We start from the raw sequence: 12,970 nt of genomic DNA, 5'->3' as shown, positions 1-12,970 counted from the left end.
TGAGCTAGAGTAAGATCCTACCTCAAAAAACAAAATTAAAAAAAAAAAAAACACCACAAAAACAAACAAACCAGAATGTACCTGGGAATATTGAGTAACTGTGAGTATATACTGGCCAACCTATGTACCTATGCATGTCCATTTGCCACCAGAGATGGTAAAACTTTAGAAATTTTCAAGACATTTTACCTAGGCAAACATAGTGGCAGAAAACTCCAGTGACAGTCAACCCTAGGACACTGTGCACTAAAAGCAGAATTTACAGAGAGTAAAAAAGAACTCTAAATCTCACTTTTTCAAACACTGGTGCTGCTAATGTTTGATGGAGGAGAGGAATTCCATTTAGAGGAGATCAAACAAGCTCCTGGAAATGAGGAGGGAGAATTAAGGAGAATACTGCAACCACCAGCCTGTGGCAAAGCTACAGTTCTCACAAAAAACCCAAAGGGCAAAGATGTCGAAGCTGGTGACAAAGTTATTTGTAATGATGATTTCAAACACAAAATTTTCAGGATAAAGATCAATGAAATCCAGATGAAAGAAATGGTTGAAGAACAGCCCAGCACTACAGAAAGAGTATTTTAAGATAAGCAGTATCAAATTGATGGTGCAATTTTTTGATGAGAAAGACACCTAGCCATAATCTCCTTGCTTCAGAAGTATATAACCAGCTAAAATTTCCAGTAAAGCCTGTTGACCTTTAGAAGAGAATAGAATCCTTAATTGACTGGGACTACATGGAAAGAGATAAAGAAAATCAAACCAGGACAACTATATTACATAGAAAGGTGGTGACATTTTCTATTGTTTGCTCTGTTAGATATGATGAGTCACAGTGTCAGAAATAAACACAATTTATTTCACTGGTGGGGAATGTGACTCCCAGAGCTGGATTGATCAATTTTTTAAAAATATTTTTCGATATTTTTTAAAAAGTATTTATTTATTTGAGAGAGACAGACAGAAAGAGGGAGAGAAGAGCTGGAGAAATGGCTTAGTGGCTAAGGCACTTGCCTGCAAAACCGAAGGACCTAGGTTTGATTCCCCATGACCCACAGAATCCAGATGCACAAGGTAGCACATATTTCTGAAGTTAATTTGCAGCAGCTGAAGGCCCCAGAGCACCCATTCTCTCTCCCTCTGCCTCTTTCTAAAAAAAAAAAAAAAAAGAAAAAGAAAAAAAAAATTGAAAACACAAATTAAAATAAAAAAAGAAAGAGGGAGAATGGGCACACCAGGCTCTCCAGCCCCTACAAACAAACTTCAGACACATGCGCTCCTTATGCATCTAGCTTACATGGGTCCTGGGGATTCAAACCTGGGTCCTTTGGCTTTCTAGGTAAGTGCCCCTTTAAATCATCTCCACAGCCCAAGATCAATTTTTAATACTATCCTCTGTACAATATTATTTTCAGTAATAATTGCTTCTTATCCACCATTTTTTAAAATTTATTCTTTAGTTCTAAATGAACAAAAAAAATATATTGCCTTAACCTCTCAGCCATGTCTCCAGTAAAGGAAAAATATTGAAATGAACTGAAAACAATAATTCACAATCAGGAAAACATTTCATGCATTAGTCTAAGAGGAGTGAGAAGATAGTCCTCACAGTTTGTACTGTGTCTCACCGTAAACACAAAATACCTAAGCGAGGGCTAGGGACAAAGTTCAGTATTAGAGCCCTTGCCTAGCATGAATGAAGCCCTAGGTTCAATGCCCAATAATGAAAACAAAAATAAATGCCCACCTCCAGGCAATCATGGGAAATGTGAGAGTTAAAGACAGTTCAGTTCAACTCTGGTTCTTCATCTTTGTCGTCACTGAGCTGTCACTGTGGGTGTCAAACCTGGTACTTAAATGTAAAGATATGGAGAACCTGAGGGCTGTACCCATGACCTGCTCTTGCTGCAAACTCAAGCAGTGATGGAGCTCTGTGAATCGAGGTTTGACACGGGAGCCCAGAGCTGAGCCCACGTGCACAGGATGTGGGCCGAGGAGTGCTCCAAAATAACCTCACATAGAACACGTTGTTATTAGAAAGATGTACACTGAAAATATGGGTGGATATTGTCTAGGCTTAATAGTAATCACAGCAGCTCCCCAGAGCTTCAGCTGGCAATTCATTTATTTCTTCATTATCTATTATCTCTATTAGTTTTTAGCCCTGTAGGAGTAGTTGATGGCTGGCATTCTTTACAACATCAGCCTAAGGTGACAGTAGAAGGCTCCTTGGGTGGGTTCCATGGCATTTCTATCCCTTCTCCAACAATCCACCCTCTTCTTCTCAGGATGCCCCACCTGCTCCTAGTCCTTGTTTGGGGAAATCTATAATCCCCGGTAGTTACAGGCATCCAAGCACTCAAGCATGTTTCTACATGACAGCCTCAACCTGCAGCCCACCCGTCCTGCCATCAAGCTAGTAGAGCCAAAAGAAAGCTACAAGAGGGTTACTTAAAACCTTTTGTTTTGAAAAGAAAAACTTTTATTTATGTGATTTTTAAAAAACCCTACAAATTCTTTCACTTACATTACTTTATTGGGTTCTCAACCAAGCCTTTCAAGTGGGTAGGCTAGGTGTTATCACCCACTTGGAAAACAGACTTCTGAGACTCCAGAAATTAAGACATGCCCAAAATTGCTAAAAGAGTAGGTTTTAAATGCTCTCACTACGCAGGAATGAAAAATATGTGAGGGGATGGATGGGTTAATTAACTTGATTTGATCAGCCCACAATGTATCTATGAAGTAAAAGATCACACTGGGCCCTCAGATACAAGCAGTTATCATTTGTCAGTTAAAAGTAAGAATTTAGGGCTGGAATATGGCTTTGTAGTAGTGTACTTACAGAGAATGCAAGAGGACCTACATCCAGCACTGCATAAACTAAATAAAAGCAAAATTTATTTATGGCTCAATGGGCAGAGCACTTGTCTAGAATGTAGGAGGCTCCAGGTTCAATCCTTATCATCATGGAAAAAAAATCCTAAAAATAAAGCATTCATTTAAAAAAAATTTATTGTATTGATTATTCTGTACACTTATGAAGGTATTTCGATTAACTTCAGCCCCTTTACCTTCTCTTGCCCCCTCCTTCTCCTGCTGAACCCCTTCCTTTTCCCAACTAGCTGACTTCTACTTTCATGTCTTCTTTTTGTGTGTGATCATGGAGTTTAATTAGGACTGCTTAGGTGAGCGTGAATGGAGGAGTTTTTCACAGGAGCTTGGCAGTTTATCAGTGACTACACCACTGAAGAAAATGTCTCTTCCTCCCCAGCAATCATTAACTACTATTAGCTTCTCAGGGTGCAGTGGGGCCATGTGAGCTCCTCCTCCACCCATGACAAATGTTGATGGGCTCAGTCTTGTGAAGGTCTTGTGTAGATAAGCACAGCTGGGCAGTGGAGGAGTGCTCTATGTGTGCAACCTTTTATTAAAAAAACAATAAATTAAAAAAGAGTGCAATGCCCATGCCATGTCCAGAAGACAGCATTCCACAGCACTCCTCCCCATCCTCTTGCTCTGACATTCTTTCTACCCACTCTCCCACGGTGTTCTTGAGCCTTGGAGGGGGTAATGTACATATCTCATTTAGGGCTGAGTACTCACCAATCTCAGTTTTGCGCTTTGACCAGTATGAGCTGTACATTAACCACACAAAAAGAAGCTTCTCTCGGGGCTAGAGAGATGGCTTAGTGGTTAAGCACTTGCCTGTGAAGCCTAAGGTCCGTGGTTCGAGGGTTGATTTCCTAGTACCTATGTAAGCCAGATACAGAAGGTGGTGCATACATCTGGAGTTCATCTGCAGTGGTTGGAGGACCTGATGCACCCATTCCCTCTCTGTCTCTCTCTGCCTTTTTCTCTCTCTGTCTATTGCTCTCAAATGAATAAATAAAAATAAAACAAAAAAAATTTAATTTAAACCAGTTATTTAAAAAAAAAAAAAGCTTTTCTGACCAAAGCTGAGAGCAGTACTAATATATGGATATAAACATCAATATTTAGAAGGCAGTTTCATGGGTATAACATGTCATTTAGAAAAAAAAAACCAAAAAACAGTAGTAGCTTATTAACTAGGGCCTATGTCCTTCCCAACCATGGGTTTTGACTAAGTTTATCTCAGAAGAACAAAAATGTTCACATTTTCCAGGTTCAGAAACTGTTACTCTAGAGCCAAGCATGATGGTTCACACCTAATCCCAGTGCTGTGGAGGCTGAGGCCAGCTTGAGCTTCATAGTGAGACCTGTCTGAAAAAGGAAGGAGGGTCTGGAGAGACGCTCCATTGGCAAGAGTGCTTGCGCGCAAGTATGAGGACTTGATTTGATCCACATAAATAGCTGGGTATGGGGCTGGAGAGATAGCTTAGTGGTTAAGCACTTGCCTGTGAAGCCTAAGGACCCCGGTTCGAGGCTCGGTTCCCCAGGTCCCACGTTAGCCAGATGCACAAGGGGGCGCACGCGTCTGGAGTTCGTTTGCAGAGGCTGGAAGCCCTGGAGCGCACATTCTCTCTCTCTCTCCCTCTGTCTTTCTCTCTCTGTCTGTCGCTCTCAAATAAATAAATAAATAATTAAAAAAAATAAAGGGTCAGAATCTTTGACATCTTCAGCTATGAGTTTATCATTGTTTTTTTTAAAAAAAAAAAGCTGGGTGTGGTCGCACATCCTTGTAACCATAGTGTTGAGTGGAGGCACAGAAGGAAGATGGCTGGGGTTGTTTGATCAGCCAGTCTAACTGAAAAAGAGGGAGGTCCAGGTTCAGCGAGAGACTATCTCAGGGAACTAAGGTAGAAGGGCGATAGAGGACTATGTCTTCCTTTGGCCTCCACATGCCTGAGCATAGGTCATACTCATTTGCACATACACGTGTATACACTTACACATAGGCGACTTTACACATATGGTATGCATATGTGTTACAGTCAGGTTCGCATTGCTGGTAGAAATCTCCCAACTATGAGCAGCTTCTGGGAAAAAGAGGTTTATTTTGGCTTATAGGCTCAAGAGGAAGCTCCACAATGGCAGGGGAAAATGATGGCATGAGCAGAGGGTGGACGTCACCTCCTGGCCAACATAAGGTGGACAATAGCAACAGGACAGTGTACCAAACACTGGTATGGGGAAACTGGCTATAACACCCATAAGATTGCCCCCAAGAATACACTGCCTCCAGGAGGGATTAGTTCCCAAATCTCCATCAGCTGGGAATATAGCATTAAGACCACCTAAGTTTATGGGGGACAACTGAATCAAACCACCACAATACACCAGAAAGAAGAAAGTATTATTCTCACACATACATCTCTGAAGTTCAGTTTCAATAAGCACTTTCATTTATTTATTTATTTATGTTACAATGAGTGTTAGGATTCAAACCTAAGGTCTTGTGTATGCAAGGCAAGAATTCGACCCTGTGCCTGGAAAAGAGGTGTGTGGACTGGAGCACACCCAGAGGGTGAGTGTGTGTGGCAGTATCTCGGTGTCACGGGCAACTCCACCTTGACAACATCATATGAAGGTGGACAGAAAAGGAAGATGGCATGCATTCTGGAAGTTGCTTTTCCAACTTTCCAAACTGGGTTCTTTAAAAGCCTACTGGTGGGCTGGAGGGATGGCTTAACGGTTAAGGCATTTGCCTGCAAAGCCAAAGGACCCAGGTTTGATCCCCCAGGACCTATGTTAGCCAGATGCACAAGGAAGTGCACATGTCTGGAGTTCATTTGCAGTGGCTGGAGGCCTGGCATGCCCATTGTCTCCCTCCATCCTTCTTTCTCTGTCAAATAAATAATTAAAAAACTAAAAAAAATAAAAGTCTACTGGTGGCCTGTTCTTCCTTCTGGGTGCACTAAATAAATTACAGTTAGTGCTACCTGTGGGTTCAACAATGGATGGGAAATATTTATGCTTACTTGTCCCTCAGGAGGTCCACTCTGATACTAAAATCTATGTACAAGACCACTTATATGAAATGTGCCATGTTCATAAAGGACCTAAACAACCTTCCTTTTGAGCCTATAATACCGAATACATTGTAAACCCTGTCTAGGTCATGATATATCTTGTGTTGGGCATAATGACAAGGAAAAGAGTCTGTAAAGACTCCATTCTTTCTTACAAACGTCTTTGGTCTGAGTCTCATTGAATGGAGTCTGTGGGCACAGGGCTGCTGTGGTCCTGTTCTGAATTGGAAAGTTCACTCTCATGCTGGGGCTTCAGGGAGGCCCATCTGCAGCCCGCCTGTAGGAGATAATGACCAGCAAACAGAGCCTCCCACCAGTGGCTGGGCCGCGCCAGAGGATGTGAGGGATGCAGAGTAGAGGAACCAAGCAGAGGCGTAAAGTCCTGAGCCATCACTGTTCCGCAGAGAGCACCTGTCCAGTCCTGCCAGCTTCTGTAAGATGGGAAGTCAAGATCATAGAGGACCTGCAGATAGAATAGCCAGGCCCCCATGGGCTTCCAGAAATATGTGTGCCACTTACACATCTGCTGCTTCTCTGCCCACAGTGGGAAACGCCAGGCACATCATGGGAACCCCGTGAATATCAGGTCCTATGACTCAGGCCAAAGAATAGCAACTCCTTCCTGCTCTTGACTGCTGAGGCAAGTTTTGAAACAGACAGAAGGGCCAGGAAGGTGGGGGTGAGGGCCGGCAGATGGAGGGGAGGCATTGTCAGCATGGAGCCTAGGCTGCCGTCTTGAGACATTTGGTCTGAAGTTACACTTACCAGGAGTTAGGCCACCAGTCATCTCGGTAGGAGAGGGGCAGTCCTTAGGAGCTGTCATAGGTGAGTGAAGGCAGTGTTTTGTTTTGGTAGCAGAAGAAGCTGGACCAGAAGTGTCTGAAATTAGAGGTAGATGAGCTGAGCTGAGCCCCTGCTCTGTTGTGTGACCTCCTGAAAGGACCTTAACCTCTCAGTTTTCTTGCCTGTGAAAGGAGCGATCATGCACTGTCAGGGCAACTGTGAGGTGGAGTGCTTGTGCTGAGCTTACTGTGGGTCCCGCCCTGCGTCACAAGACTCTGCTGTTTCTATCCCTGTTTTTATTTTGGACTTGGGACTTCTATAATGGACATTGTTTGCATGCTTTTTAACTCTTTTGCCCCTTTATGGATCCTGAGAATGGGTGATGAATTTATAGTCAGAGAACCTTCTGGAGAGTTCTTCGGAAATCATCATGGACTAGGCTGAGATTGTCTATTTGCAAAACTGTGGGGACCGTAGACCTACATCCTGTATGGCTGTAGGACTGAAGAGAAGAGTGGGTATATCAGCACAGTGTCTGCCTCCGCGTCCTCAAAACTGTCAGTAGTTCCCTTCCTTGTTAGAGCTGATTCTATCCTCATTACTGTAGTAGTTTCAAATTTTGGAGCATGAAATCAACTTATTAAAATATTTTTGTTATTTCTCTCTCTCTCTCTCTCTCTCTCTCTGTGTATGTGTGTGTGTGTGTGTGTGTGTGTGTGAGTGTGTGTGTGCGCACACGCGTGTGCATCTCCATGGCATGCATGTGAAGGTCAGCGTCCAACCTCATAGCCTTGGTTCTCTCCTCCCACTTTCTTTTTGAGACAGAGTCTCTCATTGCTTTCCTGCTGTTGCTTGTGAGCTTCTAGATTCGTCTGGTTCCACCTCCTATTGCCATAGGCATGTTAGGATCACAGTCACATGTGCCACTTTGTATCTGGCTTTAAGCAGGTGCTGAAGGGGATTAAACTCAGGTCACCTGGCTCACAAGCAAGTGCCTTTAATCGCTGAGCCATCTCCTCAGGCCCAGTGAAGTTAATTTTTAAAACATTTTATTCAGAGCCGGGTGTGGTGGTCCATGCCTTTAATTTAATTCCGGCACTCGGGAGAGGTAGGAGGATCGCTGTGAGTTCAAGGCCACTCTGAGACTACATAGTGAATTCCAGCCTGGCTAGAGTGAGACCCTACCTTGAAATACCAAAAAAAAAAAAAAAAAAAAAAAAATTTCTATTTTTATGATAAGCAATCACCTAGTTTTTGTTTTCCTCATTAGTTACTATTACTTTATTTATAACTATTATTTTTTTTCTTTTTCCTTCCTCCTTCCCTTCCTCCCTTTCCTGCTTCTTTTCATCCTCCTCTTCCTTCTTCTTCCATAGCACAGGCAGGTCTGGAGCTCACTATGTAACTCATACTGGTTTTAAACTTGTGATAATTCTCCTGCTTCAGCCCCCTAGGGCTGATAATATAGGCATGTGTCACCATGGCTGGCTCACATTGAATTTCATAAGAGACAACTTAATCAGAATGCTATAGGTTAATTAAGGAATATGTAAATGCTTACTGAAGGTCTGCTCTACCCTGCTTTGGAACACTGCTGTAGGGTGAGAAGCTTTCTAATATATATTTTATAGAGTTTTAACAGGGTTCTTAACTCGGCATGGCTTTACCCTAACTGTATCAGAGGCATCACTTTGTTACGACTGAAGAAGAGGTGGCCCTTGGTATCCAGGGTGAAGGGTCAGGATGGTGATTAACCGACTCAAGTGCACGGCACAGCCCCTGCAGTGCCCATAGTGTGAGGCCAGGTTCCAACACCCTGGCCTAACCTCTCTTTGGAAATGTCAAGGATTCTGAGACTGAGTCTGTGGTTTGTCACAGCAGGAACTGTTTCTGAGAAAAGCAAGTTGTGGGGGCCTGGCAAAGCTTATTTTAGCAAAGAGCCAACACCCAGAGGATTATAGAGAACCACCACACTGCAGATAGCTGCTCCTTCTGACTGTTGTGTACCCTTGGGCTTTTCCATGCCCCATGGGGTTGTCTAGAGCCTCCATTAGAGCTACATTTTCAGTTCTACTCAAAACTCTTCAGAAACCCACAAAGCTGACCATTGCACTCATGAACTCACAACAGCTGTCCACACCTGCATCAGATCGGGCCTATCCACATTCCCTCATGGACGGTGGAGGGGCTCATGTGGCTTACCTCTCCCTGAGAAGCTCATGCTAGTTAATGGTTGCTGGAGGAAGAGGAGACAAATTTTAGCGGTGTAGCCACTGGTAAACTACCCATGTCCCTGGAAAGAACCCCTCCCCTGTGCTCAGGCAAGCAACCCTCCTTAAACTCAGTGGGTCACAATAGGAGAAAAGACTTGAAAGTAGGAGTGGACTAGTTGGGAAGAAGGGGTTCAGTGGGAGGGGAGGAGGAAAAGAAAGTACTGGGGACGAATATGATCAAAATACAGTCTATCCATGTACAAAATGTCAGTAATAAGGATATATGAAGCAAGAGCATGGAGGGCTGTTTGCCTAAGAGCGGGAGAAGGTATTGTGTTTTGGAGGGGGAGGGGGAGGGTGGCTGAGTATGCTGAACTTTCAACCCTTCTTGGCAATGTTTGCTGGCCAGAAAGCAAAGCCAGCTGTAACTTGGACCGTACTTTACACAAACAGACAACAGACTGCTATCTCCTAAATTGGAGGCTTTCGACAATGTCTTCTCATGTGGGCACTGAACTCAGGCAGGAAGACCACCCACAGACAAGCACACAGCAGCTCACAGGGAGGCCTCTAATCACCCACCCTTCTGGCCACCTGTTCTGGGGCCGGTTATCAGATGTGAAGGAGCCAGTTAATAACCATTTATAAATGCTTGAAGTGGCCATGGCAGGGAGCTGATAAACATTTGGGGGCAAATTATTTGTGTAGCTGCCTGTCATTTGCACCCCCTCCCCAGACTGCTTGAAAGTATGTGTTTCAGATTACAAGACTCCAAATGGCTGTTTGAGGCAGGCGGCATCTATTGAAGTTCTGGGGCTGTGCTCTGGATCCGGGCTACAGATAGTGATGACTGCCCTGGACATTTGCAGCCCTCCTGGGCATCAGCTCTTCTCCTTTCACTCTGAGGATGAAAGGAGAACTCGAAAGCTGAAAATCCCTACCGGTATCCACGCACTTTCAGAGCTCAGCTCTCAGGGTGAGGCATTGAGCCGATGAGAAAGTGAGCTTTTTATACATACTTGGTTTCTTAGTTCAGGCTTTTGGATTTTGTTCTTTCTGTTAAAAGGTGAGGATGGAGAGGTATATGGCATCTAAACTGACCACTGACAGACTGAGGGAACTGCAGACCCAAAACTGGCAAGGAAGGCTGGGAGTAGCCCAGAAAGGTGCCTTTCAGTAAAGTAGTGTAGAGGCCAATCATGGGGCTTGGCTGTGGTTTGGATATAAGTCCCCCAAAAGCCCATGTGTTAAAGGCCTAGTCTCCAGCCTACTTATTGGGAGGTATGGGACCTTTAAGAGGTGGGGGCCTGTCAAAGGAAGTCAGACCTCTTCCTATTTATTGGGAGGTTTGGATCCAGTTCTTCCTCTTCCTCTCTCTTTCCTGAGAGGATGTGAGCAGTGTTTCTTTAATTTTATTTATTTGTTTGAGAGTGACAGACACAGAGAGAAAGACAGATAGAGGGAGAGAGGGAGAATGGGCGCGCCAGGGCTTCCAGCCTCTGCAAACAAACTCCAGACGCGTGCGCCCCCTTGTGCATCTGGCTAACGTGAGACCTGGGGAACCGAGCCTCGAACCGGGGTCCTTAGGCGTCACAGGCAAGAGCTTAACCGCTAAGCCATCTCTCCAGCCCAGTGTTTCTTGACCACATACTCCCTCTGTGATGTTCTGTTGCACAGGGGAAGCAACAGGACCAACCTACCATGGACTTGAACCAAAGCAAACCTTTCCTCTTTCAAAGCTGATCACTCAGGTATCATATTGGTTCTAGTAACAGAAAGCTGATGACCACAAGCTTTCTTACCTAATGTCCACTTTACCAGTTTCCTTCCCAATGCTGGGACAAAAGACCATACCAGAAGTAGCTTAAGGAAGGAAGGGGTTTATTTTGTTTTACAATTTTGAGGGGAAGCCCATCATATCAGAGAAGTGGCTGGAGAATCATATCAGCAGGGAGGAAGTAGCGAGAACAGGAAGTGGGCCTGGTCTGCAACACTTCAAGGTTGGCCCCAAGCAACACGTTACCTCTAGGAAGGTGTCGCAGGCAGTAGCTTTAGTTGCTGCTGGGATGAACTTCCAAACGATAGGAGAAATGGAATTTATTTGAAGTTTACAGATGCAGTGGAAGTTCCAGAACGGCAGAAGAAGCTGGCCTCCTTTCACAGGTCTTCGCCCAGAGAGAAAAGCAACCACCAACAGCACAAGCAAAGACACTCCCAGGAACCCCAGGCAGGGCTCAAGCCCTTTGCTTATGTTTATGCTGCAATTCAGATCCACCCACACGCCGTAGGGCTGGACCCTAGCATCCACCCACTATGACACCAAAGTAACAAGCTTGAACAAAACTCCTGAATCTATTGGGGGACAACCATCCAAACTACCACAGAAGGCTATACCACCTAAAGGTTCCACAACCCTACTGAACAGCATCACCAACTGGGAATTGAAACACATGAGTCTAAGGAGGACATTTTACATTCAAACCACTACAGCAACTATGAGATTTAAAAGCTAGAGGAGAGACTAGGGATGTATTCAGTGAGTAGAATGCTTAACATGCACACAGCCCTGAGTTCCACCCCTATAACCAAATAAACTGAATGTGGTGATGTATGGCCTAAACTCTAAGCACTCAGGAGGTAGAGGCAGAAGGATTAAAAATTCAAGCTCATGGTGCTTGCCTGCGAAGCCTAAGGATCAGAGCTTGATTCCCCAGTACTCACATAAAGCCAGATACACAAGGTGGCACATGTGTCTGGAGTTCATTTGCAGTGGCAGGAGGCCTTGGCACACCTCTTCTCTCTCTCTCTCTCTCTCTCAAATAAATAAAAATATCTTTTAAAAAAATCAAAGTCGAGCCGGGCGTGGTGGCGCATGCCTTTAATCCCAGCACTTGGGAGGCAGAGGTAGGAGGATCTCCGAGAGTTCGAGGCCATCCTGAGACTACATAGTGAATTCCAGGTCAGCCTGAGCCAGAGTGAGACCCTACCTCGAAAAACCAAAAAAAAAAAAAAAAAAAAATCAAAGTCATCCTTAGCTGCACAGTGGGTTTGAGGGCAGCCTGGGCTACATAAGACCCTATCTCTAAATAGATACATAAATTAAGCTAGCAGACAAGTTGGAGCCTGATAGCGGGGTGGTAAGGCATACAGAAGAAGGACCTGGGGAGTTTGAATAATAAAATGAGCACCTAGGAAGTTGGGATTGGTCAGAGCCAAGTGTTCCAGCCTCAGGTCACACTGCAAAGATGTCTGTCTTTAGCTTCAGAGGGAAGCAGAAGCCCCGGACTGCAATTGGTTAGAGTTTCTTGAGATGCCAAGCTGTGGGCATCAAGCTGTGGTGTACTGATTTAGGCAGCATTGAGGTGTGGGAAAGGCACTTTGTAGATGCCTGGGAAAGTTCAGTTCCAGATCCATGGCTCTCTTCCTGGGCTGTGTGGCCTTCAGCAAGTCCTTTAGTTTCTTTGTTACCTGCATCCTTTTTTTTTTTTTTTTTTCTTTTTTAACCATTTGGAGTGCTACCACAGGGAAGTGTGGGAATCTGTGATGATTTCTTATGAGAGGAAGGGATAATTTAGCTAATCAAGGCTATAGGAGAAAGGCCAGTGGTTCCAGAGAAACAAAGACTGCCAGGGTCTGGTCCAGAAAGCGACAGACTTCACAGAGATTCTACTTGAGAGGAGCCTCCACGGCGGCTTGGTCAGGGAAGGGGTAGATGCTTAGCAGGGTGTGTCTGTGGTGGTGTTTAAAAGACAGTCAGGGGCTGAAGGGATTGCTTAGTGGTTAAGGTGCTTGCCTGCAAAGTCAAAGGACCCAGGTTTGATTCCCCAGGTCCCACATAAGCCAGATGCACAAGGTGGCACATAAGTCTGGAGTTAGTTTGCAGTGGCTGGAGGCCCTAGCATGCCCATTCTCTGTCTATTTCTCTCTCTCAACAGTCAGCTTATCCATCCCAAAGGACCTCCGAAAGGAACTGTGCAGTTAGTCTGAGGGAGGCTTGTGGTGTTACTTGAGTTATGGTCT

At 44.6% G+C, this 12,970-nt stretch overlaps 1 pseudogene; it reads left to right on the top strand.

Moving 5' to 3' along the window:
- LOC101598276 overlaps nucleotides 1-848 on the top strand; it is a 41,844-nt pseudogene extending 40,996 nt beyond the window's left edge.
- Nucleotides 849-12,970: the final 12,122 nt, after the last annotated feature.

This window comes from Jaculus jaculus, chromosome 2 (genome assembly GCF_020740685.1).
Source record: "Jaculus jaculus isolate mJacJac1 chromosome 2, mJacJac1.mat.Y.cur, whole genome shotgun sequence".
Classification (NCBI taxonomy): Eukaryota; Metazoa; Chordata; class Mammalia; order Rodentia; family Dipodidae; genus Jaculus; species Jaculus jaculus.
This window is presented reverse-complemented; position numbering and strand designations above follow the sequence as displayed.